Consider the following 26,606-nt stretch of genomic DNA (forward strand, 5'->3'; position numbering starts at 1 on the left):
CCTTCCTTCTCCACTGTGCCCCTGTATCTGAGTTACATGTTTAGACTCTCAAGCCTCTGGATTCCACTTGGTATTAGCCATCATGGAATAATGACAGAACAGAGGGAAGGAAGAAGAGAGGTTGGAGAATTCAAATTAAATTAAAAACTCCTCAGGGTGCCTGGGTGGCTCAGTTGGTTAAGCGTCTGACTTCAGCTCAGGTCATGATCTCCTGGTTCATGAGTTCGAGCCCTGCACTGGCCTCTGTGCTGACAGCTCAGAGCCTGGAGCCTGCTTCAGATCTTATGTCTCCCTGTCTCTCTACCCCTCCCCTGCTTGTGCTCTCTGTCTCTCAAAAATAAACACTTAAAAAATAATAATAAATTAATTAAATAATTAATTAAAAACTCCTCTGAGTCCCAATGATCATCTCCTCCCCTGCTTCTTCAATCCAAAGGTAGTAACCTTGCCTTGCATACAAATATGGAAATCACCCTTCATTATATTCATTTAAATGACTCAGTTTTCATTCCCTTGTTTTCTTGTTGGGACCTTGACAATACATTATTTGAATCTATAGTGTAAAAGTATAACATGGTTTAAATAGTTATGTAAACATTTCTTTTTCCCTACAAAAGTAAGTTCTTTGAAAAAACTCTTATATGTATTTATTTCTTCTGGCACATAAAGTATCTTGCATATATTATGTGCCCAGTAAATGTTTTTTGAATTGAGGAAATTTACTCTGAAATGTTTGTTCTTTCATACAAAGGTAAAGAACAAAAGTTCAAACCCTTGCTTTGGAGGCTAACATTTATCAACTTATGGGCTTTACATATGCAATTTATTTTCTTTCTTAAATCACCTTCAGACATTGATGGAATTATGTCAGCTATTGGTGAATGCAGAAAACATTTAATGAAAGGTCATGGCCATGATTAGAGAATCACTGCTCTAAAGGGCACTGAATGAAATTTCATGTTAGGTTCTATGGAAGATTAATTTAAATGATTTTCTCTATTGTCATAAGATTTTTTTTTTTCCTGTTGATACCCTAGGAGCTTGACTGAACCGTGTGCTGTTATGAAAAAAACAGAACAGTTCCGTGATGGAGAAAATAATGCTAGGGATGGCAATAGCCAACTTCAATTTACAACATTCTTACAATAGATAATTCAATATGTGGCATCTACAAAAAAATAGATCACAATAAGTGAATATACATGTTACTTAGTACTACAAAACTGTAATGCCTTATTTTTTTGGTTATTATCCTAAACTAAGGTCTTTGAATTTTACTTACACACACACAAACACACACACACACACACACACACACACACCAACTCCAAATAGTCATTTAATGTCTATTAGGCAGAACAATCTGTTAATAAGTAATAAATTTATAATCTATTTGGAAAAATAATAGACTCATAACATTTACCTGACAATGCAAAGAAATACACTTTTACTCTATCAAAAAACAAAAAACAAAAAACAAAACAAAATAGGCATGCTTATGGGCCAAATGAATATACTGTAGATGTTAATCATTGTGGAACTTTGTAGTTTAATTGTTAGAACAAGTCATGCAGGAAGGGGATTTAAATGGAGACTGAAGGTAGGGAAAGCTGAAGGAATGTCTGTCAAAGTAAGAAACACAAAAACGTGGAAGTGAACACGAGGCTTGTTGAGAGAATAACAATTATTTACGACCGGAACTGATTACAATAATCAACATTTGACCAATGTTGTAGCTGAATTTAGACTTCATTTTAAAGGGAAACAATAATAATATTTGTGTTTAGCATTGAAAGCTGTATTTTAAGAACACAATCATTTTGCCGGGAACTGGATGTTCATCCATCTACCAAGTAAATGATTTGGACAAGTTACTTTATCTCTCTTTGCCTTAATACCATTAACTATAAAGTGGTATATGAATATTATCTACCACACAACTCCATTGTATAGAGCAACTTAGATAATCTTTATAAGACATTTAGAAAAGTGGCACATTTTGAGCACTCTCTAGTTATTAACAGTTTTTATTATTACTGCTGTTTTTCTTGGTAGTAGCACTGGAGGTGTTTTAAAAATGCAGAGGCAAGAAGAATATTTAGAATACTTCTTCAGTACTCTAATAATGAAGTAATAAAATTAGATGTAAAGTTGTAGTAGTGACATAAGATAATAAAGATGTATTGTCTGAATGCACCAAGTTAGTGGTAATTTGCTATGACAACAATAGAAAACTAATACAGATGTTGGCACCTGGAAGTGGGGTGCTGCTGTCACAAATACCTAAACATGTGACTGCCTTTGCAATTGAGAAATGGGAAGAGGCTGGATAAATTTTGAGGATTGTGATTTAAAAAGCCTAGATTGCCGGTGTGCCTGGGTGGTTCAGTCAGTTAAGTATCCGACTTCAGCTCAGGTCATGATCTCGCATTCATGAGTTCAAGCCCCACATCAGGCTCTGTGCAGACAGATCAGAGCCTGAAGCCTGTTTCAGATTCTGTGTGTGTATCTCTCTCTCTCTGCCCCTCCCCAGCCACAGTCTCTCTCTCTCTCTCTCATACACACACACACACACACACACACACACAAATAAATAAATAATTTAAAAAACAAGGCCTAGATTGCCTTGACCAGGCTTCTAGAAATGTGGCTGTTAACAACTGCTAATTAGGACACTGAGGAAAAAGCGTATTTTCTTAGAGAATACTTAAATCATCATAAACAGATCTCAATCTGATTCATATGCTTTAGATGATGAGATTTAAGAACTTTTAGCTGATAAAATTTAGATAAGACTTGAACTTTGAGTTGACGCTGTAGTAAGTTGAGACTTCTAGCAATGTTGGAATAGGACGCATTTTGCATGTAGTAAAAATGTGGTTCTTTGGGGTCAGATAGTGGACAGTGATAGGTAGAATGAAGGCCCCAAATGATATCCATGTCCCATGAATGTGTTAACTTATATAGCAGAAAGAACTTTGCAGTTGTGATTAAATTAAGCATCTTGAGATAGGAGACTCTTCCGGATAATTTGGGTGGGCCTATAGGGATCCTTATAAAAGTGAGAGAAGGAGGCAGGAGTGTCAGGGTCAAAAGAGAGGTTCAAATATCCTAGTTTCTGGCCTTAAGCGAGAGAGGAATGAACCATGAGCCAGAAATCCAGACAGCTTCTAGAAGCCAGAAAACAAGAGAAAATGGAGCCTCCAGAAGGAATGTAGCCATACTGACACCTTTATCTTAATCCAGTAAGACTCATTTCTGGGTCTTCTGACCTCCATAACTGTAAGACAATCAATTTGTATCGTTTTAAACTTTAGTACATAGTGGGAATGAAAAGAAAAAAATATTATGAAGATTCAGCAAAACTCAGTGACTGATTTGCTATTGAAGGTGGAAACAAATGAAGAAGTTAAAAATGATACCATCTTTCCAAATCAGAGTGGAAGAGTGAACGTGTCCTTTCACAGACACTTGTTAATTAAAATATTTTATTATTTCCAAAAGCCCCTCACCATTCTCATTTAATACTGAGTTTCTATTCTTTGTTTTGTCTCAGTTATAACAATCTTGATTAACTTTGGTATTATCATGCTTATGCTGATATCTAATCTTTATAAACTATCACTGAACAGGTTCTTTTCATTATAATGTAAGGATTCACTTCTCTGTTGAAAATGAGACCCATAACAGCAGGCACACTGCCCTCTAACTCTATAAGACAAAACTGAATAAAATAAGCCTTGAAGTGAAGAAAAATTAGAATTTTCATTCACTTTCCAAATCCACTGTACTTTTCATCACAGAACAAAACTTTAGAAAGGACAGAAAGAATGTCTCCCCATGTCTGACCCGCAGTTCTACAGTATCCTAATCATCCTTATAAGAAAAAGCTTGTTTCTCCATTTGAGGACTCATCTTTCATACATTTTCCAACAGACATTTTGTAAGTTAGTGTAGTATGCTGCCTCAATCAGTACTCCTCTACTTCACCACTGATGAAAGTTATGTAACAATTAAGAGAGGAAAAAATGAGGTGCCTGAATGGCTCAGTTGGTTAACACAAGACTCTGATTTAGACTCAGGTCATGATCTCTTGATCATGGAATCAAGCCTTGCATCAGGTTCTGTGCTGTGCAGAGCAGGAGAGCATGCTTATAATTCTCTCTGCCCCTCCCACCCCCAAATAAATTTAAAAACTAAAAAAAAAAGAGGAAAAAAAAAGATAAATTGGAAAGTAAGAACCTATACATACTTGGGTGTTTGTGCCCTCTCCAAAATGTACAAGTCTTTCCCACCATCTAACTATCCATCAGACTCCCCACCCAATGTGATTTTTTTTTTTGATGTTCATTTATTTTGAGAGAGAAGAAATGAAGCATGAATGGGGAGGGGCAGAGAGGGAGAGAGAGAGAATCCCAAGAAGACTATGAGCTGTCAGCACAGAGCCCAATATGGGGCTCAATCCCACGAACCGTGAGATCATGACCTAAGCCAAAATTAAGAGTCAGATGCTTAACTGACTGAGCCACCCAGGTACCCCCACCCAATGGGATTCTTCATGGATGCAGTTAGTCAATAGTTAGTCCAAGTATATTTTGAAAAGTTATTGCCTACTTAGGAACCACAATATAATTTTGATCTACACCTAAGTTCATCTTCCTACCAGTAAGGCAATAGAACAAAATCTTTGATGTTTTAGTTATACACACACAGACATAAACATACATACACAATTTCAAATGTTTAAATGTACATTAGGCAGGACTCTGTTAATCCTCAAGAAATTTAAAATCCAGCTGTTCTTTGTTGTTTCTGTGCAATAATGGCTTAAGTCATAACCCTCTTTACTCTTTCATCCAATATCAAGAATGCCTTTTGTGATTGATTAAATCCCAAGGCAAAGACATCTTAACCAATTGTGAATACAGTCAGAAGAGTTTAATAGAAATAATTGTAAATATTATTGCTTTTAGATTATAGGACAAACCTAGGAAGACAGTGTGGGGTTTGGGAGGGGGAATCATGGCTATGAACTTCAGACTGGACTAGATGTGAATCTCAGCTTTGTCTGATACTACTAGTATTAACTTGGACAAGTTAGTGACACTCTTTGGGTAGCAATTTTCTCATATGTAAAATTTAAATAATAATACCTATTCGGCAGGATTTTGTGTGTACAACATAATAGCACGTAATAAGTATTCAGCAAATGATGTTTGCTCCTTAGATAACATTCTTTTTTTCACACTAAGTCACCTAAGCAATGATTACAGAACATTTTTACCTTTGATTTAAAATAGTACACGCATAGTGGACATGAAATGAGGAAGTGCTGAATTCAATGTTGATGGTGCTTATCTGGTGCCATTAGCCTAAAGTCTATAATCACTCATGAAAATTTTCACATTAGGAAGAAAATACAATTTCTTTGTCATGAAAAACATTTTCCTTTTATAATAAAATATTCAAGATCAATCTAAAATATTTTCTGGTCAGTATCTTGAATCATAAATTGACTCACAATAGAAGTATTGTCAGTGTATGTCAAAGTCTAGATAAAGCTGAAAATTTTGTGGTGACTGGTATTTTGCTGTCTTAATGCTGCACAAGTATTACAAGTATAAAGCTTTACAACTTAAAAAAAATCAATCCCTTATTTAAAGTGAAAGTTAATAATAGCAGTTTTCAAGAGCAACCTGACACTAAATAATTTTTGTCTCGTTTTCTTTTGTAACGAATGGCTGCTGCATGTGGTCATAGTTTCTTTTTCATGTACCATTGTTACAGCCACAAATGTAAAAATTAGAGAAACCTACTGACACTCTATTTTAAATTTTTATTTCTACCCACCACTGTTCATCAATGGTTCAAAATAGAAAGCTAGCTACCTTAATCCTTGTCTTCAACAGAAATTATTTCAACATCAAGCAGTCTTTTATTCTGCAAAGTGTTTCCTACAATCACTTTTACTGACTGGTTCTAAGGTCCCACAGTGTACAAGATTTGAATGTTGTGGAACCCAGACTTAAATTCCCAACAGGGTTTTAATTAGGACCTGAACGATGCTGAATGCCCTTATTTTTCTTTCATTCTTAATGAAGCAAACTCACCTCAAGAGCATAAGCAGCTCATAAACTTCATTGATTTCTCATATATTTTCTGCTGCTCTTTTATATCACTAATGCTTTCCCATCTATCTCCTATTCATGACATTTCACTTTTGATTTCTTTATACTCCAGGAAAGGCAGATAAATATTTTGAGAAAAATTACCTGGTGCATGTGCATGTGGATGTTCATTTTTCAGTTTAAGAATAAAATAATCAAAACACATTATTTAAATGTATGTGCCTGCTTTATTTTAGATCCAAATGCCCTAAAACTGATTGCCTGTAAATGTTTTATAAGCAAATGGGGAAAGACGGGAAGAACTTGGGTCACAGAATCCTTTATGGAATAATTTTACTGATTTTGATCACACGTGCTTCATTAAATTAAATGAATTCCCAATCTTAGCATCTGTCCCACATTTTTCTGTCTTTGTGCTTTAGTTCACTCCACCCCAACTGCCTGAAATGCCAGTCACTTCTCTTTGACCTCCATTCCTCCACATATCTAGTTATGCTACATATTTGTTAGTATATGCTATGCTATCAGTTTGAAGATAGGAATTAAGCCATAGAAACCCGAGCTAATGTGAGAAGAGTGAATAAGACAACCATGGGCTCACTGAAACATAAAACATAAAAGAAGACACAGCTAATATGTAAGGGAATAGAAAGGGTATAAAGGAAATATAGACATGTTCCAAAATCATGTTGGCCTGATTTAGCTTCTGGAGCTGCTCAGTCAGTTATTCAATACTTAGTGAGATGGTTGAAAGATCGCCTGATTTATCAGCCTCAATTTCCTTACAATTTTTTACAATATTTGCAAAAGTGCTTTGTAATTGAAACTCTGTAATCCAGGATACTAGAACAGTACGCTGTATGTGGAATCCATAAATTTAGCTAAACCAGTGTTTCTCAGTATGTAGTCTGTGTACTCCTAGGGTCCCAAGACCCATTCTGGGCATCTGAAAAATCAAAACTATTTCACAGTAACACAAAGATGTTATTGGCTCTTTTTTGCTATGTTGACATTTGCATTGACGATGTAAAATCAGTGGTGACAAAACTGCTGGTACTTTATCACCAATGGAGGCAGAGGCCCAGACTACACCACAGTTCTTCATTACATCATGCTCACAGTTAATAAAAAATAAAGTCATTTCACTAAATAATATCTTTAATGAAGTAGGAAAAAATACTAATTTTATTAAATCTCAGCTCTTAAATACGTGTGTTTTTAATATTCGACGTGACAAAATAGGAAGTGTATACAAAGCAATTCTGCTGGATACCGAAGGAAAGCACTTATGCAGTTGAATTGTAAGCTTCTGAATTAGCTGCTTTATTCATGAAACACAATTTTTATTTGAAAGAACAACTGACAGGTAAACCGTGATTATTCAGATTTGAGTATTTCGCAGACGTTTTGTTGAAAACAAATGTAGGGAGTCTCTCTCGTCAATGAAAACAACCGACCGTACGTTTTGCCAGTGATAAAATTTGAGCTTTTGTGAGAAATTTAGAATAATGGAAAACGTGTATCTGCCACTGTGAGCTTGACAGTTTTCCAATACTTAAATACTTTTCTAAGGACTGTAGTGGTATTGATAAGTGTAATTTTTAAGTAATACATCATAAAATCTGTCAATATTTGGAAGATCTACATAACTCTGTGAGCTAAGATTTTCCATGTGGGCAAAAAGAGATGATACAAAATCATGCATTAGTTAAATATTCATCTAAAGTTCAAGATATACCAAGGAATTTTAAAGTAATATAGTACAAACAAAGTTAATTGGTATGGCTTTAGATTTTCCATTGTAACCAACCCTCAAGAAACTACCACTAGTCAAGTTCTGGTGTGATATCAAAGAATATTCACAATTATTTTAAAAGGCTATGAAAATATTCCACTCTTTTCCACCTAAATACCTATGTGCAGCCAAATTTTCCTCATATGCCTTAAGCCAACAATACATTGCAACAGAATAAATGCAAAAACAGATATGAGAATCCAGCTGCCTTCTATTAAGTTGTACCTTAAACAGATTTGTATAAAAGTATGTCACTCAACTCATTAAAATTACTTCAGTTATAATAAACATCAATAACTATAATCTGTAAATTCTTTGCACACTCAAAGGTTTTTACTGTGAGGAAAGGAAGGAACCCTAAGACTGAAAAGCGTGAGCACTACTAAATTGAAGCATAATGCATGTGCTCTTAAAAAGGAATATTTAACTACTTCTGTAGGTAACTAGTTCTGACACCACTCTCATGGATATCTTTGTACTTCTCTAATAGCTCCTTATCAGTCTCCCATTCAGGCGTTTTTTGTTTCCTGTTTTTTTGTTTTTCGCCCTTCCCCTCAATGCTAAGAGCCCCCAAGTTTCATTGGTTCAATTTTGTCTCACTCTTTATTCCTCTGGATTCCCTTCAGGATCTTTGAATGTGTTAATCACTCCCAAATCTATATCATCAGACCAGAATCCAAAATTCTCATGTTCTTATCCTATATGGAAATCTCTACTGGATATTTAAATTTGTATGTCCCGCAAGTATAATGAAGTCCACGAGTCTAGCAATGAGCCCATCATATCTTCAGTGCAACCTCCAAAGCCTTTCCATGAATGATATCACTATTCATCCAATCATTTAAGAAACTGATGAGATCAGGAGAGAGACAATCCTTGACTCTAGCTTCTCCCATAATCCCCACATTTGGTCACTATATCCTATAGAAGTTAACACCTGAATATCTCTTTAATTAGTGTTTTCTCTCCTTCACCATCATAGTCTTGGTTAAGATCTTCATCATTTCTTATTTGAACCATTGTAATAATCTCTTACCAAGATTGTTGTCTCCAGTAATAATCTCTTAAAATCTATTCTCTAAACTGCAGCCAAAGTGACATCTCAGTTACTTCCCTGATTAAAATGTTTCCCCAGGCTTCAGTATAAAATTAAAAGTCTTTGAATATCAGACCTTCATGATCCAGGCCATATCAAACTCAATGCCTTCATCTCTCACCACTGCTCAAAGCAAAGGACTAGAATTTCAATGACTTGCTCTCAGACAATTGATTCCACATCTCATCTCTAGGCAACATCAAAGAATACACAAGTTGAAAAGATCTTTACAGATAAAGTAACCATATAATTTATCATCCAAACCAGAACACTTTCGAGAGTTAAAGGGTGCTATTAATAATTACATTGGGATAACAGGTGTAAACCTGGATCGTCTCAAGCAAAAAAGCCTGTATGATCACCCTACCTAGAGATCAACTAGACCATGACAGAACTTGCATCATCAAAGTGAAAGTGGTCATGCTGGTTATAACAATGACTGGACTAGAATCAGTCTTTCCCATCTCCCAGTCCCCTGCCTTTTCTTCCACATTATGCTGCTTTGCTAATAACCCTTTTAAGATAAAAATCAAATAACTTAATAGATTTTATAATAAAATGATTGACATTTTTAATATAATCATAGTAAATATACATGATAGCTTCCTCTGCATTCAAAAGTATCACTATTGATGGGAGTTCTATAATATATAAGAGGGATTTAAAAGATCAACATATATGCAAAAGTAGATGCCATTTCAATAGGATGGTAATGGTAAAGATGGCTGGGATCTCAAATCCTCAAATCGTTGACTAGGGAACTTCATAACCACTGCCACTCTGGCTGGGTTACCAAAGTGTGTGTTTGGTGTATGAGTGGAGACGTACATGAATAGGAGAGTGAGAACAGATAGAGAAACAGAAAAATAAAGAGACAAAGAGAGAGAAAGAGACACCCAGTAAGATTCCCTGGCTGGGCGAGCTAGGCCAAGTCATAAAAGAAGCTCAGAGATTAATTTACCCCAGCCCTTCACCAACTGTCTACTCTAGAGGCTGGTATACATAACTTCCTTCTTGCATCCTACCTAAACTATCCAGCTTATGCATGAATTCCAAAGTCTGAGTAGAAGACACAGGAGCTCAGAAAGAGATCAGCTAGAACACTGCAATTTCACATAAATATTTCCATTTCCAGAGAGCTAATAACTGACAGATGATCATAACTGGAAAATACCTACCAGAACTGCATTTGATAGCATTTTAATTCCTTGTATATATTTTCAAGACAATTCTGTTTTGAAAGCATTTTATTTTACTTTATTTTATTTTATTTTATTTTATTTTATTTTATTTTAACTTTATTTATTTTGAGAGAGACAGAGCACAAGCAGGGGAGGGGCAGAGAGAGAGAGAATCCCAAGCAGGCTCTGCAGGGTCAACTCAGAGCCCAACTCGGGGCTCAAACTCACGAACCATGAGATCATGACCTGAACTGAAACCAGGAGTCAGATGCTTAACCGATTGAGCCACCCAGGAGCCCCAAGACAATTCTATTTTGAAAGGTACATTGTTCTCTTTTCATAATATGAGTTTGAAGATTCTTACTTATTATTTTGCCGTTATCAAGAAGTACCTTTCAGGTAATTTCAGAATGAGATTTTGGTTCAATCTAGCCCCAGATGCCTACTGTCAAGATTCTTATATTCTTCACAAAAGTGATATTGTAATAATGTTTTTTTCCAAGTATTTTGCATTGATCTATGCCCTTTTTGACTGTTCTACTAAAATTCATTAAGCAGAGGTTCCTGGATGAATCGGTTGAGCATCTGACCTTTGATTTCGTCTCAGGTCATGATCCCAGGGTCCTGGGATCAAGCCCCATGTCAGGTTCTATGCTGAGCATGGAGCCTACTTAAGATTTCCTTTCCCTTGTTGGTGCACTCTATCTCTCTCAAAAATAAATAAAAATAAAAATAAAAATAAAAATAAAAATAAATAAATAAATGAAATTCATTAAGCATCCTTTCATTTCCCCATCTATCTTCATGCCTCTCTCAGCACCCCACTTTCACCCACGACCTTGTTTCTGGACCCCTTCTTTCATGCTGAGCCCAACAACTTCAGAGCCGGCCAACTTAAGCAGGGTCCTCTATTCAGAGTTTGTCACTGTCATCCTCTAGGACTTTAAGTCTATTATTGCAGGTGGGTTTTGCCTTCTAAAGCATCTACAACAACTACTTTCATCTAAATAACAAATTAGTGTTAACAGAAAAAGCCTGGAAACTTTCACTTCCTTTCCAGAAAGAACAAAGGCACTATGAGGTGACTTGCCTTCATCATTGGGAAATTATAACTCTAAAAATAGAAACTGGAAGTCCAGCCAAAAAAGAGAAGAAGATGGAGTAGGACTTTGGAGAGCCAGTGTTGCCTTGTGAACTCCATCATCAAGTCCTCCTAGAGCACTTAGTTTACTCTTTTAAATGTATATATTGCAGTTTTATACATGCCAGGCACTCTTTTGGCCACTGGGGCTAGAGAAACCATGACATTTCCCCTTCCTCAGGGGTGTATAATCTAAGAAAGTAAAACAGATCTACATATATATGAACACTTCCATTTAAGGAATCCCTTTGGGCATATCACTCATCTTAAAATATTAAAACTAGAAGAGGTTACAAATGGCACTTAGTCCAACCCCTTCATTTTTGTGGATGAAGACACTGAGATTTAAGGGGGATAGTTGGATTAACCACTTGTCAAAACCCAAACTGAATTTCAAGAGCCCCAACTCTTAGTCTAGGGTATTTTCATTAGATCATACCTTTCCTCTCAGATCAGGAATTTCTCAGAGACTTAAAAAGAAATCCATCCTTCTTTCCATGGATCTTTCTTTCTTTCTTTCTTAGGATCTTTCTGACTACAGAAAATAGGACTTGGTCCTCAAATGGAATTCGGAAGTAAAAAAATAAAGTTGGAAATAATTTTGCTAAGGATCCAGGCATTGAGCAATGGCATCCAGCCAATAATCATAGTCCCATTGCATTGTCATCTGTCACCTTTCATTATTTGTTGACCAGACAAAGGAATTGGCAGCACAGTACACATAGGTTCTAATTTCATACAGCTAATGGTTTGCAACTAAGCTACACAGGCTGTAATACAAAGGCAAAAATATATGAGATGAAATAAGAAAAAAGAAATGATCCTAAAACAGATTTTCATAGAAGACTGCTTTTTAAAAAGCTATATGGAGCCACCTAGTGGCAGAATTTTGTGTTAATGCAATTATAGTTAGAAATAAAAAAAAAAATTACGGACTGTTAAGATATTATAAAATGAGGTCAGGAACAAAGTCTAGTTTTGTGTGTATGTAAAACCTCAGTTGTGAAGAAAACATGACTAATCTGTCAAGGTTTTCATTTTGAAGTTATTTTTATTTTGCACTTATTGTCAACATAAAACTTAAATATGCCTTCTGAAAAACCGCAAAATTTTCCGATTTAATAGCTCTTCAACAAAGTGTACAAGTGAAAGATAATTGGATTCCACTTTTAAATTCTTATATTTTGCCTGAATTAGGCTCAAAAAGTCAATTTCTTTAAATTGGAAAATATCTGTTAATGTTTCCAAACAGAATAGGACAGACTTTTTTTCCCCCAATGAACTCAAAAGAGTCTTTTATCAATGAGACACATTTTAACAACAAAGCTACAATTCTAAGGGAAACTAAGGATGCAGAAAATTGGCACTCCAATTAAAACCCTTTGTATCTCCAAAGAGAATAAAAATAACAATTGTATGAACTTACTTTAAATGGATTTATACAGACTAACATCTAATTAAAACATTTCAGAAATGCTGGGATTGTTAGGACAAATCCTGAGTCAGGATCACTTCAGCTTTTAGTAAACACTGGAATCATTTTATTTATCTGAGAATTGATTTATTATTAATTAATCCTGGGATCTTTCAGAAAGATGGATGATTCATAATAGTAACAGATAAATACTAAAGATTGATATTTTATATGAATTATATCTTACACTATGTATAACTAGATTTTCAATCTATTACTGAAAAATTTCTTAAAACTGTTAATGATGTTGGGCGTATGGGTGTCTTAGGCCAGTTAAGCATCCGACTTTAGCTCAGGACGTGAGTTCAAGCCCAACATCAGGTCAGCTTGGGCTCTGGGCTCTCTCTCCCTATCACCCTCCCTCTGAATCTCGTGGGATTCCTTCTCTCTGTCTCTCTCTCTCTGTCTCTCTCTCTCTCTCTTTCTCTGCCCCTAGTTCACTCAAGCGATCTCATGATTAATTAATTAGTTAATTAATTTTAGGGGCACCTGGGTGGTTCAGTCAGTTAAGCGTCCAACTCTTGGTTTCAGCTCATGTCATGATCTCACGGTTTGTGAGTTCGAGCCCCATGTCTGACTCTGTGCTGGTAACATGGAGCTTGCTTGGGATTCTCTCTCTATCCCTCTCTCTCTGCCCTTCCCCTTGTTCTCTCTGTCTCTGTCTCTCTCTCAAAAATAAATAAATAAAAACTTAAAAAAAATTTTTTTAATTATCAATGAAATTACAAAAGGGGGTGTGAAAGATGATTCAAGATAGTTCATTGCACTTTTATATATTCTTACACTGACCAAAGATAAATTTGAAAATTATTTTCATTTCATTCTTTGTTGTTGAAAACGTTGGATGGCTCTACCCCTTATTGACTGAGCCTCTGCCCAGTAAGAGAGAGCAGTGAGAAAAAAAGGGCAGATGCAGAATCTCTTGATTCTTGTCTGTGACTTAAGATAACATACGTGAAGTACGTGTTGATTTCTGATGAATAAGATTTTACTGTGTACACATTGAGTATGAGCCATTAGCACACAATAAACATATTATTGTTTCTAAGCTTTGCTATTACATTCACCTACGAATCAATCAAATAATAATTGCAGCAAGGTAAAGATCAATTAAACTGAAATCCCAGATGTAACATTTTAAAATGATTAATAGGAAGAAATAGAATCGGGTAACTCAAATAATGTTTTAATAGTATGGATGATTCAAGCCGAAAAGAGACAGGTTTATACAGCTCTGATGTATAATTTCAGACAATATGCTAATGAGAAATGTAATAGGATTATGGGGAAATCAAAGTGGGGGAAAGACAACAAACTGGCAAGGGATATATAGGTCTGACTAAATATCTAAGGAATATTGGAAACCAAATAACTGATGCAAATAGCAGCAGAATCCTCAGGCAGTCACTATAGCTACAAATCCAAGAAGGTCTACCTGTGTGCATTGTGTAGACAAAAAAAACTGCTCTCTGTGGATAAGGCTATTTCAATGATGTCATCATTGAATACAAAGGATAATAGGATAAGAGTAGCTATCATTACAGAATGTCTGCTGTGTGTTGGAACTGGGCTAGGAGTTTTACATATGCCATTTCAGTTAACATTTACAAAACCCTCAAGCTGGTATTAATTGTTCTATTTTACAGGAGAAAAAACTAAGACTCTAAGAGGAATTCTGACTCCTTTGTCTGCCTCCCAAGCCATTCTCTTCCCATAGGAAATACATATATGCATAATATATCATTGTTAGAGAGCCAAGATGTTATTCTAATTCTGTTTACCTAACAATAAAGCAATCATCTTATTCAAGATCAAATTAAAATGCTTCATAGAAGGTAAACTAAAGGTGCTCATTCTTTTTTTAAGAATGAGAGCCCCAGAAGGATCCAAATTTCAATCTCATTACAATCAAAATACAGTTTTGCAATTGTTATAGAGATAGTGAGTGATTTTTTTCATATTTATAAAATAACTTTCTTCTCTCACTGTATTTTCTGAACATGTGCAATTAAAATATGAAATGCATGGAATTGGGATGGATTATATTCAAAGCCCAGTGCACTGACAGCCAAAGATTAGAGACCATAAGGATCACATGCAAGGCTTGTGAAAATGCAGATTCCTCAGTTGCACCCCCACAGATCTTGACTCAGTGGTTCTGAAGCGTGACCAACATCTACATCTTGACTCATACTCTTCCTCCAACAACACCAGGAGAATCCAATGCAGGTGGTCCTCAGACAATATAAGAAATACTTTAATATATTACTCCTTTGAATTTTGGCTCATTTTCATAGAATTTCATGTCACATCCTCAAAGTAATCTTTTATTTCATTCTTAGCTGTATTTATCTCTTTTTCCATGGTAGGTCATATCAGAATTTTGACTTGATCATAATTTCAAGGAGAAAGAGTCATCTTTGTGGGCCTGATTCTTAAAAGACTCTTAAAATATTATATTATATTATTAATATTAATAAAATTAATAAAATATGAGGTAATATAATATTAAATTATATTATATTACCTCATATTTTTAGAAATTCAAGAGTAAAATACCTATCTTAGCAAAATACTTACATCATCTATTGTGATTGTTGTAAGAATCTGCACTTTATTGTAATATATTTTAAATTTTACACATGAAAAATCACTTGTGCTGTATCTGCCCTGTGGCTCTACAAATAAGCAAAGTCCAAAATACAGTGAGTTCATCATGATCCAAGACTGAAACAGCAAATCACAGTGGGACCAGCCCTCGCAACACCCAAGCCAGTATTGCTACCTGGACATTAGTTTCTGTCAGCCACCATGTGAGCACTGACATACAAATCTCCATCTTAGCCTTGTACTGCACAGCGTTCTTTCCCATGTCATTCAAAACACAATAGAAAAAATTAAAACACTGGCCTCTCGCTCACACTTCAGCTCCCAAGTGCTCAAGACAAAAAATAGATTAATGTAAGCAACCAGCTGCTTAACCAATGTCCAGAAAAAGAAGACATTTAAGTCTCTGTTGTGGAAGTCAAAGCTATTTTTTCCAGTTTTATTGAGATATAATTGACTTGCAACACAATATAAGTTTAAGGTGTACAACATAATTATCTGATATGTATATATATTGTGAAATGATTAACACAACAAGTTTAATTAACATCCAAGTAAACTACTTATTAATGTATATCTTAGGCTATGAAACAGGATAAAATATAGCTGGACAAAAACCTAAATTCAGTCCAGTATTCCTGTTTTGCCCACATGCTACTATAAAAAGTGTTTTAAATATCTGGATATTTATATGTAATACCGATAAAATATTCAAATGATAAACTAAATTCTTTACTTTTATTTAAGAATAAATAAAAGAATAAATAAAAGGTCTCAGAACTTCACTGTCATTCCACAGATACTTTTATGCAAAAAGTAAAATTATATGTATCTAACAAAGACAAATTAGAATGTCCAGATATGCAGATATAGATGCTTTAGTAATATACTGGGACACCAAAGAGACCTGAGTTCAACTTTCACCTTACTTTTTATTTTTGAAGTTGAGAAACTCACTAAAACTCTCTGAGCAACCAGTTCTTCTCTGTAGAATACTGCTGTAAATATAAATATTAAATATTAAATTATGTTAAAATTAAAGGCTCTGTCTATAACATACCTAATATCATAGCTATCATATACTAGGTATTCAATAAATGACAGCTAGTGTGTTCTCCCCAGAAGTTATTTTCTCTTTCTAATATTCATAAATTTTCTTACAACTAAGCACAGGATTGTCACAGATCAGGCTCATCTTAAACTAAGCCACATCTAGCAAGCACAGAGACAACCCACATGAGTCAAACCTCTCTTTTAACAATGTAACAGCCTATGCAGTCTCCTTCAACTCTTGAACTTTTATGTATTAAAGTTCCATTAGGATGGTGTGAGGCATAGGAGTGCCTATAAACACAGAAACATCTCTTTAATAGATACCAAATTGCTGATAGAAAAAGGGATTTAATGTCCCCTTGAAGCCAACAGCTCCACTCACATTTACTTCCAAACAAAATGGATTGGATTTCTTAATAGTATTTTCTGACGATAATACTTAGCAATTTTTAAAATGCCTAAAATGTACCTTTTCCTGCCCTAAATATATAAGCTAAAGTTCTTATACATTTTTATTGCAGAATTTAAGAATTTAGCTCATTATATAAGCTGCATACATAGTACTCTAGTACAATTTTGTCTTTTTGTCACTTGAATTAACTGAGACAGGACTTGTACATAGAAATAGTCATGTTTCATCCTGTGCCCGTAATTCCTTCAAAGGCTGTAAAGCAGCAAGCATTCAAATGTAATTAATTTTATTTTTCAATGAAATATTCCACTATTTATTCTAATTTATTGAAAGTACAGGCTGACCTTTAGAATGTTTCAGTGTTTAAGCAAGCTAGAATGGAAAAGGGATGAACGTCCAAATCTGGCACAGATCTAAGATTTGAGATTCCAAAAGCTTTAATAGTGATGAAAGAGTTGCAAATACATACTACTCCCTGGTTCATTCCACCAAAAAAGATACCTGGTTTGAAGGAGAACAATTCGATTCCAAGAGAACAAAATACTAATTGCAAAGCTCATAAGTGCTTGCTTGGGTGTAATATTTTCAAGTAAAATATTATATGTCACAGACATACACTCAAAAACATATACAACCTTATGGGCTGATTTTTTTTCTTTTGAATCTCAGGTTCAAAAAAGTTGAGTTAATATATATCTTCAGTCACGTAACATCTTCCTGGTGGGTCCACGTAAGACCCCATTTCTTTATCACTCTCTCCTTCATTCCCACTTTTCACTCACATCCCTTCAAACTATAATGTGTTAGGTATATGGTTCCTTGTAAAACATGTAATGCTATTTTCTATGTGGCTGTGTTTATTATTTACATAAAATATATGTGGGCAGGACTCATGATATATTGCAAATATGTTACTTCTGAGCAGAGGAGTGACATTATCTTTCTGGCTGCTGTGAGGATGAAGGATAGACATAAGGGGCACCATGAGAGAGAAAATAGGAGACCCAAGTACAGAGCCCTGGAGCATTCTAAGTTTAGAGGCCAGGAAGAGGAATATCAGCAAAGCACACGGAGAAAGAGCACCCTGTGTGTTAGAAGTGCCAAGTCATGAACATCAAAAGATTGATTTTGTTTAGGATTCTTCAAATGCTAACTAATTATCCTTCCAACAGATGATTTTAATTAACATACACATCTACAACACATGGTTTATAATGAATCCCCTAAAAGATCATACAGACAATAAAAACACAATTGTGAACCCTCAAGCATCCAGATCTAATGCTGGATCCCCGATAATCTACCCTTGTCCAGTCTTTCTATACTCCATGTCTGCAGTGAGCTCCTAGCATACTAAAGCAGGCGTTTGGCAGAGATGGGCTCGAGAAGTGCCCTGGGTCTGTGGTGCTCAGCAAATATAAGGTGTTTACAGAGATCTGCTCCATCCCATGTTCCCACAAAGCCACACGCTTTACAGCACTTTGCCTGCCATTCATTCATTTGTAATCCTACTGAAGTCAATGCCAAAGGTGATTTAAAGTGATAAGAATGGAATGTTAGTGGAAAATAGGGGATGCCACAAAAAAGAAAATTGCAGAAATCTCTTATCTTATAAATGACATTGTTTCAACTCATCCATTTTAATTTATAAGCATTTGCTTTCATTTGAAAGTAAAAAATTGATTGCCCTTTAATTGACTTTTATTCAGTTTCAGAATATTCTAACGGTATTTTATTCTAAACTATATTTTATTTATTTTTTGATATGTGGACAAAAGATTCAGTGCAGAATTCAGGAGCTTGTTACCACAATTATTTGTATAGTTGACTTTTCTCCAAATTATACCATATATAAATTTATCCTAGCACAAGTAATCTCTAATACCCAATTTCAATAATTTCTAAATTTTTTTAATTTTTTAAAAAAATATTAACATTGACATTCATGTATCTTGCTTAATATGATGGTTTTAGGCTTTTCCACAAATTTTTGTTCTAGCCCAGTGACTGTATAGATGTCAAGTTTTCCACTTCTTTCTTTTCTTTCTCTCTTCCAGCTGAAACTATGCCCCTGTCCTATAATCCTCTGGCATGGTTTCCAATGAGTAAGAATCATAAATATTTATGTTAGTCATTCATGATATTTACCAAAATCTTTGCAGTCTTTCTAGTCACATGGAAGGATTGTGCCTCCTGGTCCCTTTGAGGAAGGATGAGGTCATTTAACTATTTCTGGCCATTGAGTTGTGAGCAAAAGTGACATGCGTCCCTCTCAGGTTGGAGCATATAATTAAGCTTGTGAAACAATTTAGAGCTATCTTAATTTCTGCCATGGTGACTGGAGAACTTTCAGGTGGCAGCTACCCGACCAGCCTGGGTCTCTGAGCGAACACTGGGAGCAGAGCCTACCTGCTGACTATGACATGTAGTTTGAGAAAGAAAGAAATCTTCCTAGTTTCAGCCAATCATAATTGGGCTTTCTGTATTGCAGCATAATCTATCCTGATGGAGACAATGCTCCAGCTGAGTACATCTCAATTCCTTCCTAGGGCCTCTGTCACAAATCTTAAACAAGTAAGGTACACTTCACATGGTTAAAATCTTACAATCACTTCTTTGCCTAACTCTCTTGAAATTAAGACCAGAACCAGGTCCTAGCAGTCTTTCATTATATTATTTTTTGGAGGGTAATCCTTTCCTAGCATAGCCCCTTAGACTGAAGTCACTTCCTAAGGAGGTAATACACTTAGTCCTATTTTAATTACCTGCTAGAAGACAAATTTTTTAAAGCATACATAAGATAAAAATAAATTTTATCCCTTCAATAATTCTCTTGCAAAGTTTCCATATTTAAATGTGATTATCTGTGAGATTTTTTTAAAGCCTTCTCTCTTAAGTTGGAGAACTTTTAAGAATCAACCCACTACCAACTCTAACCGATTTTAGCTGCCAATCATATGATCCCCCACCCCACATTTTTCTGGGGTGTATGTGTGGGAATACACGTGTGAACCAGACTGGCAAATCAGAGTACATTACAATGTAAAGAACATGACTGGTCCAAGAATAGGCACAGCACCCAAGCAAGACCAACCAAAATCTTTCTGGGATATTGACATAAATTCAGTTCCAAGGAGGGCTATCTTCTCTTCTCTAGGATCACTACAACTAATGAGGACAGTCTACACATTGACCTTCCAGTGACCATCTTATTGCCATGTGGAGGTGGCCTGCCCAAAAAGGAAAACAGCCTAGAGAGAACAGAGCAAGCTCTAGGGCATGGCAGAGAGGTCTGAAGACATCAGTCAACTTTATCTTTGGAGCTCTAGTTTTGAATAGGATTGAGGTTTTTTGTTGGTTGGTTGCTTGGGTGGTTGTTTTGTTTTTCTGGAGCTAGTTTCAGTTGGCTTACAAACACAAGTGTCTTTTTTCCCAGAATCCCCCTACACACATCTGTAGGGTTCTCTCTCAGGTCTCTTAGATTTCTGAGTAAAAATAGTCACCAACTCAGAGAAGTCTTGCCTGGCCATCCCTGATGCACCTTCTTCATTTCTGTACTTCCTATTCAAGTCTGTGCTTATTATTTGTCATGACCTTCTGGAAAGTAAGTTCTTTGAGAGTGTAGTTCACTGCTACATCTCTCATGTGTAGTGTGTCTGCATATATTTGCTAAGTACACATATGGATAAAAATATGTAGTATTTTTCCCCACTATGGCTACATTGTTTGTCTTACCTAATTCTACTTTTTTCCTAAATCCACGAGACTTGTATTCATATGTTTAATATGAAAATACTTTTATGACCAGACTTAAATGCATAATTATCATTTCCCCACTTTATCTGCCTAAATACAATTTTTTTGTAGTAGACTCATATTGCTCTCTAGCTACATTTCTAAGAAGCTACATTAAATTTCAAAATCACTTGAGTATGATTTGGTAAAGTATTGCAGTAAAATTTTTATAGGTCCAGCACTTAATACTTTAAAGGACTAATTTACCAAAGTGTACCATTGTGACAATCAAAACACACACACACACACACACACACACACACACACACACCAAACCTTCTTCCAAAAGAGACTAAGCCCCTAAAAGACAGTAGCTAAAATAGGGATTAGATACATTTCTTTTTGTTCCCTAATCTTCCCTTCATTATCACTACTCAGCATCACAAACACTTCTCTCCAAACTACCACCTTTTTCTGTGTTTACTGGCATCAAAATCACAATTGATCACCTAAATATACAAATATATATAATATATATGCAATCACACACACATACGTATACATATATTCATTAGCATTCATCTATGAAACGATGTATTATCTCAAGAATCACATCAATATAAATTAAATCAAATCAATCACACAGTATTGAGGACATACATCTATTTTTTCTCTTTCCCAAATTCCTACAAAGAGGAAGTTGTTTCAAAAAACAAATCCATGGGTAGAAGAGAACAAGAGAAGGGACAAAATAGCAACAAACTTTTGGAAGTCGAAAAGTAGATGCATTTGAGAAACTAAAATCTTAAAAGTCAATGAGGAGATCCAAGAAGCATGCCAATTTACCATGCAGAATCACCAAAGTGCTCTGGAATTGGCAGCCTCTAGCCCTTCTGGAAGTTGGAGTGAAAAGAAGAGATTAATAAGGAGGATTCATTCAAAGTCTGCTTAAGAAATAGTCAAATCCCCAGGTCCCCTCCCTTTCAGTGGGAAAAATCAGTTTTACTGTTTGCAACAGTGAAAGAGAGTCCCTGTCTGTTAAAGAAGGCGTGTAGTCTCTCAGGGCAGAGACACTCTTCTTAACCCCGTCTACTGCAGAATGCATACAAGATACTGGGACAGAGCCACTTGGGTCTCCGGTATCCCAAGAGGAAAAGAGGTAGCTTGTGCCAGAGCATCCTGTAGTAAAGCTCACAGCTGACACACCTAACCACACTCTTGGAGTTTCCAACCAGCCTTTACTCACTGCTATTTATGAGCACCAAATAAAGATTATCAGGCACTTCAAGAAAGTCTCTATTAAAAGATCAAGGTCAAATCAAAAGGCGGGGCGGGGGGGGAGCGGCAGGGGAAGCAATAAAAAAAAACAGACTATAAAGAGATAGTATGCATATAGTTAAAAGCAATAAAAATATAATAATAAAGTTAGAAAAAGAAACTATCATAATGGAACATTAGATAACTCAAAAGGAGTGTGCCTTCTTTTTGTTTGCTTCAAATTTTCACTTAAATTTCAGTTAGTTAACATATAGTGTAATATTGGGTTCAGGAGTAGAATTTAGTGATTCATCACTTACATACAACACCCAGTGCTCATCACAAGTGCCCTCTTAATACTCATCACCCATTTAACCCACCTCCTCTCTAGTAACCTCAGTTTGTTCTCTATAGTCAATAGTCTGTTTTATGGTTCACCTCTCTTTTTTTTCCCCCATGTTCATCTGTTTTCTTTCTTAAATTCCACATGTGATTGAAATCATATGGTATTTGTTTTTCTCTGACTGACATATCACTTAGCATAGTACACTCTAGCTCCACCTACATCATTGCAAATGGCAAGATTTCATTCTTTTTATGGCTGAATAATATTCCAATAATATATATTACCACTTCTTTATCCATTCATCAATCCATGGACATTTGGGCTCTTTCCATAATTTGGCTATTGTAACAATGCTGCTATGAACATTGGGGTGCATGTGTCCCTTTGAATCAGTATTTTTGTATCCTCTGTGTAAATATCTAGTAGTGCAATTGCTGGATAGTAAGGTAGTTCTATTTTTAACTTTTAGAAGTGCTCTTGAAATAGAAATCAATAACAGTAAAATTCTTTTAAATTTTACTACATAAGTTAAAAAGTAAAATTCAGGGCAGCTCCTATTTTAAAAAGTTTAAAGGATGGAAAATAAGAGAGAAGATAAAACTACAGGGCCGGTCCAAAGAGTCCAAAAACCAAAAGTATCAGTTCCAAAATAAAGGAACAAAGGAAACTTGGGAAAGGAAATAATCATCAAAGCCATTAAGAGATTTTCCAGCAAATAAAGACATGAGTTTCCACACTGAAAAGATCCACCAAGAGCACAGCATGATGGATAGACATAGACAAACTATGGCACATGTTGAATTTTCAGAACACTAGAGACATAGAATACTTTCCGCTAGCTTCCAAAGAAGAAAAAAATCACATACATTGGATCAGAGTCTAAAGATGGCTTCAAAATTCATGACACAAACACTAGAAATTTAAACAAAGACTTTTTCAAATTTAGAATTCTGTATCTAACCAAACTAGCACATATAATATTTATCATGCAAGGTCCAGTGCAAGAAAAAAAAATCCATCATAGTGAGTTTTAAACAATTACAGTGTATGAACTGACTGAGGAAACAGACTTTGGGTTGAGCTTTCAGGGTTGACTGAGAGTTTTGCTGCCAAAGCCTACCACCAAAGGGATACTGCGACTTCTAGTATTCCACGCCCACCACACCCAGGAGCCTCCATGATCAAAAGATACAGTAGTCTCCCCTTATCTGCTGGTGGTATGTTCCAAGACCACAGAGAGTATCGAACTCTATGTCGAACTCTATATTACTTTCTCCCCTATACCTACATACTTACGATAAAATTAAATGTATAAATTGGGCACAGTCAGAGATTAACAATAACTAATAATAAAATAGAACAACTGCAATATACCGTCATAAAAGTTATGTAAATGTGGTCTCTCAAAATATTGTACTAGGGGCGCCCGGGTGGCTCAGTTGGTTAAGCGTCCTACTTCGACTCAGGTCATGATCTCACAGTTCGTGGGTTGTTGGGCTCTGTGCTGACATCTCAGAACCTGGAGCCTGCTTCGGATTCTGTGTCTCCCTCTCTCTCTCTCTGGCTCTCCCCTGCTTGTGCTCTCTCTCTCTCTCTCTCACACACAAATAAATAAACATTTAAAAAATTTTAAATATCATTGTACTGTACTCACCCTTCTTCTTGTGATGATGTGAGATGATAAAATGCCTACGTGATGAGACCACGTGCCTGGGAAATGACGCAGGCACTGTGACCTAGTTAGGTTACAACTGACCTTCCGAGGACTCGTGAGGAGGACCACCGAGGTTGATGGCGGGTAACTCAAACCGAGGAAAATGAAACCTCGGGGGACTACTGTTCCGGTCCACAGTGATGCTTGCCAGCAAAGGTTGGCATCTTCCTCACTTATACTTTCACAACTTGTGTGTGTTTATCTCCTTGGCACAAACCACCGCACTTCTAGGACCCCACTGCGAGGAAGGCTGGGAAATGTAGTTTTAAGCTTTACGGTCTGCTGAAACACTAAAAGAAGTTTGGAGTTAATGCTGAATTCCAAATTCACTATATGCATCACACAAAATCTCAAAACTACTTTTCCCATGCGCTCTTTCTCTGGAGATTTTGGTGGGTATATCTCATCAAAATATGAGTAAGCCACAGAGGAAACATGCAGAGGAAACAGGAGACCCAACAATCGGGGCAAGAGAGGAGAGTACTTCTCAGGATAATAATGAGGGCAGGTCCAGGATAGGAGCCTTTTTCCAGGCAAGAAGGAAAAATCGAACCAGGTTGGAGTGGGTCAGAAGGCCCTGGGAAGGACTTTTGCAGGAAGACGGAATAAACAGAATACTTGATGTGTTCATAGCCCTGATTTTTAATGGGCAACAAATTTGAGGCTAAATTAGTGACAACTATGTAGAAAACCAAGCAAATGATAAAGCAGGACAACTCCTGGGGGAAAAAAATGACCAGGAAAGTTTATATTTCTCAGAATATATTATCTGCCTCAGCATATATGCTATGTTCTCAAAAAACAGACAGTTAATTCCTTTTCTAATGCTTGAAGCAAAAAAATAAATAAATAAATAAATAAATAAATAAATAAATAAATAAATAAATTCAAACAATAACAATAAATGTGTCATTTAAGAGATGAAGGTAAATATGAAAATAATCAGCTAAAATTAGGTAAGTGTAATTATTGTTAGGGAAAGAAAATGGGGAAAGTATGATTAAGCTATGTTTATTTATATATTTGGTAAAAATAAAAACAGAGGATGGGATTTGATAAATAGATTACAACTCTTCATTTTGCTCTACTCTTAAAATGAATGTATTCTACAAAGGCATTTTTAAACATTTCCAAAACTAATCTCACAGTAAATTCCTCTTTCAATCTTGGCTCGATCTGAAATAGCAAAGGCTCAAAGACTACAAACATGATGACATATGATTCAGCAGCAACTTTAAAGATCTTCATATGCTACTAGCTTTTGAGAATTCATTAATCATTCACTAGATGGGGCTAACACACTGCAGAGAGGTGACAACTAACTAAAACATTCCATTTTGTAAGTAATGCCACATCTGAATTAAATTCTGTAGATTTGTTAGATGGAAATTTATAATTAGACAACATATTATTTACATTGTTATTTTATAATACATACAGAAAATTTTCACCTGTAATTTAAAAAGCAACATATTATCATAGACTCTTAGTTAAAAAAAAAAAAAAAAGTTTAGTGATTATCTAGTTGAACTCTCTGATTGTATGCATAGGAAAACTATGGTCCAGAGAAAAACACTTCATGCCATAGACCTAGCCATAGTGGCCAGCTAAAGACTCAGGTCTCCTGAAGGGTCATCAGCCCGAGAACTATAGGCAATCAGTTTACAAACAAATATTTATTGATACTGTGCTAGACGCTGGGTTTATTAAAGTTATAAAGATGAAATACAAAGCCTGAAAAGGAACAATTTAATGAGAAAAATGGATATCCAACAAATACAAGACAGCAAACAAAGCTGGGGGCAAGGAGAGTGGAAAAAGAAGAAGGACTTGATTGTGTACTATTGTGTAAGCTTTTAAACTAGGAATTACTTGATGGTTTCCTTGGAAATTGAGTCTTAGGAAGGGTAGGCAGATTTCACTGGGATCTGAAAGCAGGACAGCTGAATATGGAGGGGTTGCCCTTAAATACTTTGTGGAGAAACCCCAGTTCAGCACTGCAATACACAAACTTGATGATAAGGTGTAATAGCTAATAAAATTTTATTAAAGCAAGATATATTTACCTTACCAAGATATTTATACCAGTTGTATAGGCAAAAACTTAAAAAAATAATAATATTCCATGTTGATAAATTTGTAGAGAAACACCTCCATTCATACTCACTCACTACAGATGGGAATCTAAATTGGTCTCAACTTTGTCACTATAAAATTGTAAACTAAAATACATTTATACATTCCATACATTCCATTTCTGAAATTTACTCTAAATATTAATTTACATAAATGTGCCAAGTTATGTTTTAAAAGATATTTATAATAGCATTATTTGTATAGTAGTATCTCCTTATCCAAAGTTTCAGTTATCTGGTCAACCATGGTCCAAAAGCAGATGATCATCTTCTGAGGTAGCATCAGAAGGTCAATAGTAGCCTAATACTGCATCATTCACATCACATCAGCTCATCCAGGAGGCATTTTATCCTCTTACATCATCGCAAAAAGAAGAAAGTTGAGAACATTGCAATATTTTGAAAGAGAGAGACCACACTCACATAACTTATCACAGTATATCATTAAAATTGTCCTACTTTATTATTATTATTATTAACATTATTATTAATGTTGTTAATCTCTTACTATGCTTAATTTCTACATTAAAGT

Source organism: Leopardus geoffroyi, chromosome C3, assembly GCF_018350155.1.
Source record: "Leopardus geoffroyi isolate Oge1 chromosome C3, O.geoffroyi_Oge1_pat1.0, whole genome shotgun sequence".
Taxonomy (NCBI): Eukaryota; Metazoa; Chordata; class Mammalia; order Carnivora; family Felidae; genus Leopardus; species Leopardus geoffroyi.